This window comes from Euprymna scolopes, chromosome 17, assembly GCF_053919585.1.
Source record: "Euprymna scolopes isolate OS-2025 chromosome 17, ASM5391958v1, whole genome shotgun sequence".
In the NCBI taxonomy this organism is placed as follows: Eukaryota; Metazoa; Mollusca; class Cephalopoda; order Sepiida; family Sepiolidae; genus Euprymna; species Euprymna scolopes.
Window position 1 is genome coordinate 96,738,939 of NC_136498.1, and position 10,000 is coordinate 96,748,938.

The 10,000-nt window shown below is 31.2% G+C and overlaps 1 long non-coding RNA gene across 12 annotated transcripts in view; it reads right to left on the reverse strand.

The window, feature by feature from the left end:
* The window catches only part of LOC145296852 (uncharacterized), a 345,814-nt gene that overhangs the window by 209,968 nt on the left and 125,846 nt on the right, over positions 1–10,000 (reverse strand). Inside the window, exon 3 of one of the 12 annotated variants that reach the window (XR_013870051.1) lies at positions 647–1,975. The exons of the other annotated variants lie outside the window; for them this stretch is intronic. This is a non-coding gene — a long non-coding RNA (uncharacterized LOC145296852). Of the gene's footprint in view, positions 1–646; positions 1,976–10,000 lie in introns of those variants that run through there. 12 annotated transcript variants of the gene reach the window in all.

The following is a 10,000-nucleotide window of genomic DNA, read 5'->3' on the forward strand; positions in this document are numbered from 1 at the left end:
TTGTATGGAATAATTAACAATAGAGTGATTTAGAAAATGTTATCAGAAAGCATCGAAATGAAAAGCAAAAAAAAAAAAAAAAAACACATCTTAAAGATAATTACAGAATTATTTGTATTTTTGATCATGTTTCTTTTACTCGGATATTTTCGTTTGTATTGGAAATTGTTTCCAGGAATAAATCCTTTTCCTTGAGACAATGAAGGGGCACTTTTGAAACAATGCACCCAACGTAGAGCAGGAAAATATACAATTTAAAGTGAAATTATACTTGAAAATACCAGAAGGAAAGAAAAATATCCGTTGCATTTAATTTAATGAACTTATTTATTCAAGAGTATTCAAAATGGCTTGCTGTCTCCAGAGTATCAGAAAATATAATTGCCAGAAAGGTTTTAATGTTAGTTACTAAACATTAGTTTTATTTCCCAAGGGAAAACATTGAAACTGGAAAATGTTTCCCCAAACAAAACAAATAACAGGATTTGTTATGATAATAAAGAAAAGGCAGAAACATTTCCTGATTGTATTGAGAAGCACAAAGGTACCATATAGAACGGGTACGGTTGACTGATGATAGTGAAACAAACATCCCATGAGGACTTGAGAAATTGAATAAAGAGGCAGCTTAGATGTATTGTATACAAGCCAGTGATTGTTTTTATTAGAATATTGCTGTAGATGTTACTTCAATATTTCATCAATAAAAGTTTGCTTACATTTTGGATTTAATTAATAAAATTACAATGAATTATTTGGATTACTGTTATTTGCACAACGTTTTGGTCGATGTAACATCCAACCTTTTTCAGGCGTATCTTGTCGCAAGGACCTGTGGCGCAGTGGATAGAGTACTTGGTAAAATTCAGTTGTAAAAGTTACACATCTAGAGGTTGACGGTTCAATCATCAGTGCGGGCGATTCAAAAATACTATTGCGGATTACTTAAGGCTTCTACCCAGTCTTTGGCGATGGAACGAGAGCATGCTACCCCGAGTTATTAAATAAAGGGTTCCATTTGAAATTCCATGCAGATTCCCAAGTATGACATAAACATTACCAAGTTCAAGAGAAAGGTTCCCAAGTTCGACAAGATACACCTGAAGAAGGTCAGAGGTTACTTTGACAGAAACGTTGTGCTCATAATACTAAAAATGAGAACAGTAGTCCGAAGAATCCAAATAATATGAATAATCAATCCTTATATAAAAAATTCAGAAACGTAATAAGAATATAAATTAAAAAAAAAAATTTCTGCATAATTGTAAAATATTTTATTTATTTCATGTTTTATCTTAGGTATAAATTTAAGCCTATTTGTTCCCTAAATTACAGATTATTTTATATTTTTTGTATGAATTTTTAATTATTACACGTTTTTAGAAATGTCAGCTATTTCTATATTTTTTTAATAAATATTAACTGATTCAATGTTTGTATACATTGCAGTCTTTATTCATTTTTATAACGATGAAGCATTCAATAGTGACAATATTTATTTCATGCGAGCTATAAATTAGAAGATATATATAGCTATAACATAAGATAATTTTAGGTACTTGTATTTACAGAGTCAGTCCCAAATATCGACGGAGAAGCCCAAGTTAGTTACAGAAATGACCGAAGCAGTTTATGATTTAAAAGAATGTTAAAAAGACAGACAATAAGTATGCGAAACGTTAGCGTAGATTTTTTTTTGAAAAATTGAAAAACTTCCTCAAAATAATAATAATAAAAAAAGTAGGTGTCTTTCAAATCGTAAACTGATTCGACCATTTTTGGAAATCACTAGGAACTCTCGGAACTGACTCGTTAAATACTGAAGTCATTTGGATACCAATTCCTTGCAAGTTCCAAATTTAATATGAGAGTTTGTACATAAGTCTGTTTTGTAGAGAAATGAGAAAGAAAATGATCTCCCAGGAACGATTGTATTCTGCCATCTTGTCAGGTTTTAGAAACATCTGGAAATAGACTAAAAGACTTACATGACAAAATGAGGACAAAAAAAAAAAAAAAAAAAAAAAGAAAAGAAAGAAAAAAGACGCAATTTCCGTGTAGTTTCGCTCTAACAATCTAACCTGTGTCTTTGTGTAACTGCATTTTATAAAAACAAGTTAAACAGTTTGCTGCTGGTATTGAGTATTAATATGGACATTTATTTAAAGTTTCATGAAAAAGCTATTCTTCGTTATATTCCAAGCTAAAAGGTAATTTTTTGGCTAAAAAATGTATAATCATCGCCAGCAGCATCTGCATAGTTTCCTCCATTTTTTCCAAATTGATTTTTCTTTTTTTTTCTTTTTTAACGTAAAAGGAGAAAATTGGAAAAAAAAAAAAAAAAAAAAAATTCCCTTCCGAATTAGTTTATCTGCGATTTCTTTCGACAAAAAAATAAAAAGATGTCCTTCTTTAACCTCTATATCCAGGTTGGTAATATATATATATATATATATATATATATATATATATATATATATATATATATATATATATATATATATATATATATGTATATGTATGTATATGTATATGTATGTATATATATATGTATGTATATATATATATGTATGTATATATATATATGTATATATAGACACACACACACACACATATATATATACATACATATATATATATATATATATATATATATACACGCTATGTTGTATATTGAGCAATTTTTATTAAACTGATATTGTCTTCTATAAAATATTACATCTAATAATATTTTGTACGACTGAAAATCACTGAATTTTGCATATCAGTAGATATATTTCATCTCCCTATTCTGAAGTATATATATATATATATATATATATATATATATATATATATATATATATATATAGTAAGTTATAAAAATATATATGGCATATATGTGTCTGTGTATCTGTGTGTATACATTTCCCTACCAAACTACTCTGTCAATTTTCAGCTTTCATACTCTAGATTTGACATAAGGGGTATTGAGATTTGGGGAAATCTTTTTAATCGGTTTTCGGCCAGAAATTTGGCTATCAAAGGGTCAAAGGTCAACGATTTGACCTTTGAAAAATCTACCAAATTCCTCCGACAATTTTGGGTCTAAACACTTGAAATTTTGGATGTAGGTTATTTGGACATGCATCAAAATTTTAATTTGATTTGAGCCCAAAGCAATAAATGTTAAGAAGTCAAAATTGGGGTCAAAGTTTAAAAAAAATTGACCTCTACGGTCTCTACCAAATTACTCAGCCAATTTCTTGTCTAAGCATTTAAAATTTTACATGAATTGTATTCAGATATCGGGCAAGATTTTTAATCGGTTTTTGGCCGAAAGTTATAACTTTGTACCTAGCTTTACTTTTATATTGAGCACTGTTGAAGCAAATACTTAAAGTTTACGCATAAAATTATACCTTCGTATATTAATTTGTGATTAAATGAAGTAGTCATATATATATATATAGATACACACGACCAGGGAATACCGGGCAGCCTGCTAGTATATATATACGCGTAAAATATGCATAAATATTATATTTTAATCAATGCACAGTTCTTATAAATAGATATACCGTAAGTATTAAACGTAACGTTAAATTATTTTAAAAAATGAAGTAAATAAAAAATGGAAAGAAACTGAGACATGTGCATGCGTGTATTATTTTTTTTCTAAACATTTCACTTCTTATAAGTAAAAAAAAAAATTAAAAAATACTCGAGCTGAGATCGAAACCAAAACCTAAAGACAGTGAGTCAAGTACGATAACCATTAGACCAGCTTGCCATTATCTTTAAAAAGTGTTTTTAAACCTCGTGAAACAGTTGACAAATAGATATAAATCACCCACCACAATGTACCAATTTTTCAATATTGACCCCTTAGCAGCTCTTTTTCCGGATGAAAACCAATTTGAAAGTTTTCCACATGTCTGAATACACTATATACCAAATTTCAAGCCTGTAGATCAAAAATTTGTCGAGTATATAGGTTGAGAAGTGTCCTCACACACACACACACACACGCACACACACACTCTCACCTTATATATATATATATATATATATATATATATATATATATATATAGATAGATAGATAGATAGATAGATAGATAGATAGGTGATGGGACATTCCAATATTTTTTCCGATACAATCAACGATTCCATACTAAATTCTCAATTCCGATACAATGACCGATGCCGATTCTTTAATGTTTAGGTATAGATTAGTAATTTTTCTTGATTACCGTGAAAACATATGTTACATGTACAGATATTGTCTCAAATGTAAAATTAAACACACACACACACACACACACATATATCTAAATATATATATATATATATACTAGCAGTTTAGCACGGCTTTACTTTAACCCTATATACTGTTCATAACTTTATGTGCATATGTATATATTAAAAAGTGTGCATATGTACGGTAATGCCTTTCTATATAATAGGCTTCCTTAACTACCATAGAGAAAAGTTGATGAGGAACGCAGAGGTCAAATATTTTTTTAACTTTGAATCCTTAATATTTATAGTTTTGGGCTCAAATCAAGTTAAAATGTTTGACCCATGTCCAAGTAACCTACATCTAAAATTTCAAGTGTTTAGACCCAAAATTGTCAGAGGAGCTTGGTAGAATTTGCAAAGGTCAACTCTTTCAACCTTGGCCTCTTGCAAGCGAAACATTCGCCCAAAAACTGATTAAAAAGTTTGCTGCATGTCTGAATACCAGACCAGATCCATGTCCAAGTAACCTATATCGAAAATTTCAAGTGTGTAGACCCAAAATTGGCGTAGGAGTTTGGTAGATTTTTCAAAGGTCAAATCGTTGAACTTTGACTCCTTTACAGCAAAATTTCTGGCTGAAAACCGATTAAAAAGATTTTCCCAAATCTCAGTACCCTGTATGTCAAATTTTGAGTCTGTAGACCGAAAATTGACAGAGTTATTTGGTAGGGAAATGCACACACACACACACACACACACACACACACACACACACACACACACACACACACACAGAAAACCTATTATACATATAAGTTTTGTCATACATATGCACACTTTATATATAAAGTTATGAACAGTACACAGGCCTGAGCAAAGCCTGGCTAAACTGCTAGTCTATCTATATCTATCTATCTATCTATATATATATAAAAGTAAACGTGTCTGTGTGTGTGTCTGTGTGCGTGTGTCTGTATACATTTCCCTACGCAATAACTCTGTCAATTTTCGTTGCCCGGGTGTTTGGAGGTGTATGAGTGCTCGCTTTTTTTGCCGATATTTTCGAAAGTCATCCCCTCTTTACGATTGTGTAGCCTTAATTTAAACCTACGTCACTTCCGGTTTGTCGGTGGTCGCAACAGCAAAGATGTCACGTTTTTTTCCCATTATTTTCATCATTTGCGGTATGAGTTCAGGCTTGCCTTCCTACTAATACTTTTTCTTTTTTTTTTGCTCAACACAAACCTCCAAATACCCGGGCAACGCCGAGGACCCATGCTAGTCTATCTATCTATATCGATGTGATCGGTTTTCGGCCAGAAACTTGGTTGAGAACTCTACCAAACTCCCCCGACAATTTTGGGTATAAACACTTGAAATTTTAGATATAGGTTCCTTGGACATGGATCTAACTTAATAAATTGATTTGAGCTCAAAACAATAAATGTTTAGGGGTCAAAATTAAAAAAATTGACAGGGTTTTTTTTTTTTTTTTTTTTTGCTCAGCATACACCTCCAAACACCCGGGCAACGACTCAAATCGACGAAAAAGCTTGCCCTATCTCTGAATACCCTTTATGTAAAATTTCAAATGTTTAGACCAGAAATTGCCTGAGTAATTAGGTAGACACCGCAGGGGTCAAATTTTTTAAACTTTGACCCCTATAATGACCCCTTAAAATTTATCGTTTTGGGCTCAAATAAAGTTATTAAGTTAGATCCATGTTCAAGGAACCTATATCTAAAATTTCAAGTGTTTAGACCCAAAATTGTCGGAGGAGTTTGGTAGAGTTCTCAAAAGTCAAATCGTTGAACTTTGACACCTTAACAGCCAAATTTCTGGCCGAAAATGGATCACATCGATTTTCCCAAATCTCAGTACCCTGTATATCAAATTTCGAGTCTGTAGATTAAAAATTGACAGAGTTATTGCGTAGGGAAATGTACACAGACAGACAGACAGACAGACAGGCACTTTCACTTTTATAGATATATAGATATAAGATATAGATAGATAGACAGATAGATATGCACATTAAGTTATGAATAGGGCCCGAACAAAGCCGGGCTAATAAAAGAAATCTAAAGTATACTTCTGAAAAACTATTCCCTTTGTTTTTTGTTTTTTTTAAGTTTTTGACATCCCATATTTTCTATTATTCTATTTGAATTGGTTAATAATTTAACTTAAATATGTAAAGTATAATAAAGAATTGAAAGTAAATTTCTTTATTTACAACAAAATGATAAGAATACCAAAGATTATATACAAAATGCATTTTTTTCTATTACTAATGAATGAAGGCTTATCAAGATCAAGAGGCCACGCGAGGATAAGGGTTAATGAGTTTATCAAATGGACGGTGAGACAACACCGTGATGATTGGTAATGACAGTTCAAACTGCTCTGAATTTTATTTATGAGGATGGTTCAACAAGAATTTGTTTACAATGGACTTAGATACGACCATGTAGTAATCAGCTGTGAAACAGTTCCGTGGTATTGTGTTCCAATGATGCGTAGTTCTATGAAAGAAACTTTACTCATGGAAGCTTTGTCTACTTTAAGGTTCACAAAGATAGAAAGGGACATTTTTGAAAGTTGTTGCGGATAGACGAGTTTTTATTGTGAATGTAGATTAGAACAATACAGCAAAGACTAGCAATATTTGTCCATTTTTTGAGAAAGTGACTGCAGGGAAGAGAAGAGGATATATACCCCACTAGATTTTGAAGTCAGTAAATTTTTAGTTTTTTTCACCCAAGAAATTTAGAACATAAAAAATAAATTAAAATAATTTATTTTTCAATATAAAGGATTAAATTTTCTTAACAATTTTTAATGAATAATTTCATTGTTATTTTTTTTTTTTTGATAAATAAATATTTTATTGTTATTTTTTTTTATAAATAAATATTTTATTGTTATTTTTCTTTGATAAATAAATATTTTATTGTTATTTTTTTTTTTTTGATAAATAAATATTTTATTGTTATGTTGTTATATATTATTATTAATGAATAAATATTTTATTGTTATTTTTGTTTATTAATGAATAAATATTGGCGGACGTACACGAGTGAGCCCCCCCCCCCAGCGAAATACGCATCGGCTCCGATGTTGTACGCAGCGTAGCACGTTCTAGGGAGCGTTCATTAATCCGGAAAGTAAAGAAAAGAATTTTGGCGTGTGTGGCCTTTTTTTTTTTTTCAAGTCAAAATAAAAAAATAAAAAAAAAACAAAGCCACACACGCCAACATTCTTTCCTTTCTTTTCAGATTAATGAACGCTCCCTGAAACGCACTGCGTACGTCGGAGCCAATGCGTATTTCGCTATGGGGGCCTCACTCGTGTACGTCAGGCTAAGTATGTTATTGTTATTTGTTCAACCCGCAGGCTATCAGAAAATAATGGAACCCAAAAGACTTAAAAGCCAATATAAAACAAAGCCTGGAGCAGTTTTAAAAACTGACCGCCATTGTTTTAAAAGAAGCATTCCGACTCCATACTAATCTGGATATATCTGTTTGGTGATGTTGTATCCTACTTGACCTGTTTGCTTGAAGCTAATTGGACAATGGATGAAGTCAGCAGGTACTGATAATGCGTACTTTTTTTTAACCTACCCACAATAAAACAGTCTGCACTGAGTGACACCCTGTTGATTGTAGACATAAGAATTCATCCTCATTAACTTTTAAGAGGTTTCTGAGAAGCAATAAAAAATATTCAAGCGGCCAGTCAGGTTGCTTAAAATATCAGTGAACCTTCTTTTTGAAATAATAATATAACAGAATAATGGAATCAAATCAAAATGCCTTTTTTCAAAAATACATCAGTGAATACCAATAAATTCACTTGAACTTTCTTACTCACAAACGCTTTATCTGTTCCTTCACTATGTATTTCTGCTTCCCCCGCCTCTCTCTCTCTCTCTCTCTCTCTCTCACACACACACACACACACTCTTTCATGTGTGTGTGTGTGTGTATATATATATATATATATATATATATATATATATATATATATATATATATAACTACTTAATTTACTCACATAAAATTAATATACGAAAGTATAGATTTATGCATAAACTTTAAGTATTTACTTCAAAAGTGCTCAGTACGTAGGTAGAGCTAGTTAGTAATTTATAAAATATATATGGCGATTAAGCTACACTGAATATTCGGCGTTTCATCCACTCTAGGACTCCTCAAGCTTATGCGGGAATTCTGTGGTTGTTTATCGTTTTTATATATTTTTTTATATTGTTTTATATAAAAACGATAAACAACCACAGAATTCGCGCATAAGCCTGAGGAATCCTAGAGTATATGAAACGCCGAATATTCAGTGTAGCTTAATCGCCATATATATTTTATAAATTACTATATATATATATATATATATATATATATATATATATATATATATATATGAGAGAGAGAGAGAGAGAGAGAGAGAGAGAGAGAGAGAGAGGCGGTGAAATCAGAAATATATATATCTATATATACATATATAGATATATATATATATGTGTGTGTGTGTATGGGTGCCCGGAAAACTCGTCCCGGGAAAACTCGTCTCGGGAAAACTCGTCTCCGGAAAACTCGTCTCCGGAAAACTCGTCTCGGGAAAACTCGTCCCCTTTCGCTAGGTAGGAAAACTGGTCCCTTATTGAATAAATATCGATTGAAAACACATTTTATGATCGTTCTTGAAGGAGAAATTGTTTTTCTAAATAGACTATAGCCCCCCCCCCCATAATATTAAAAAAAATTTTTTTTACTTGTTTGATTTTTTTTTTTTTTTTAAATAAAATCGATTTTCTAAGTGTCCGTTTTCTACCTAACTGGTTAAGTTCTTAGTGGTTTCACTTATTTTAAAGCGTTTATTATGTTCATAAACGAGACCGCATATTTTTTTATATTAATATAAAAAGAATTTACTTATTTACTGTTGTTATAAAAGGGTAAAATCGATTTGGGTTTGTATTACTGTACACATAGATTCGAAAAAATTGTCAAAAAACAAATATATAACAAATAAATGTTATCAAAGGCAAGATAAGTTACTTTCCTACCAAACTGGATATATTTTTCGTGTTTTTATTCAATGTAACATGTTTATTCAGCTCGAAAAACATACAGTGTTTACCGATGTATTGGACAATTCAAAATAGCGGCCGACTCTCTCTTAAACACAGTAAGTTCGAGAATAGGTGTTATAAATAATAAACTAGACAAAATACTATTAAAAAAAACACCGAATATATGTCAACCTATGTCACGGTAATATATATTGAGCGAATTTCTAACAGTATTTTGTCTAGTTTATTATTTTTCGAATCTCGGGAAAACTCGTCCCGGGAAAACTCGTCTCGGGAAAACTCGTCTCGGGAAAACTCGTCCCGGGAAAACTCGTCTCGGGAAAACTCGTCTCGGGAAAACTCGTCTACGGAAAACTCGTCTCGGGAAAACTCGTCCCCTTTCGCTAGGTAGGAAAACTGGTCCCTTATTGAATAAATATCGATTGAAAACACATTTTATGATCGTTCTTGAAAGAGATATTGTTTTTTTAAAATAAACTATAGCCCCCCCTAATATTTTTTAAAAAATACTACTTGTTTATTGTTTTTTTTTGTGTTTTTAATAAAAGCGTTTATTATGTTCGTAAACGAGACCGCATATTTTTTTTATATTAATATAAAAAGAATTTACTTATATACTGTTGTTTATAAAAGGGTAAAATCGATTTTTCTACCTCGCCGACT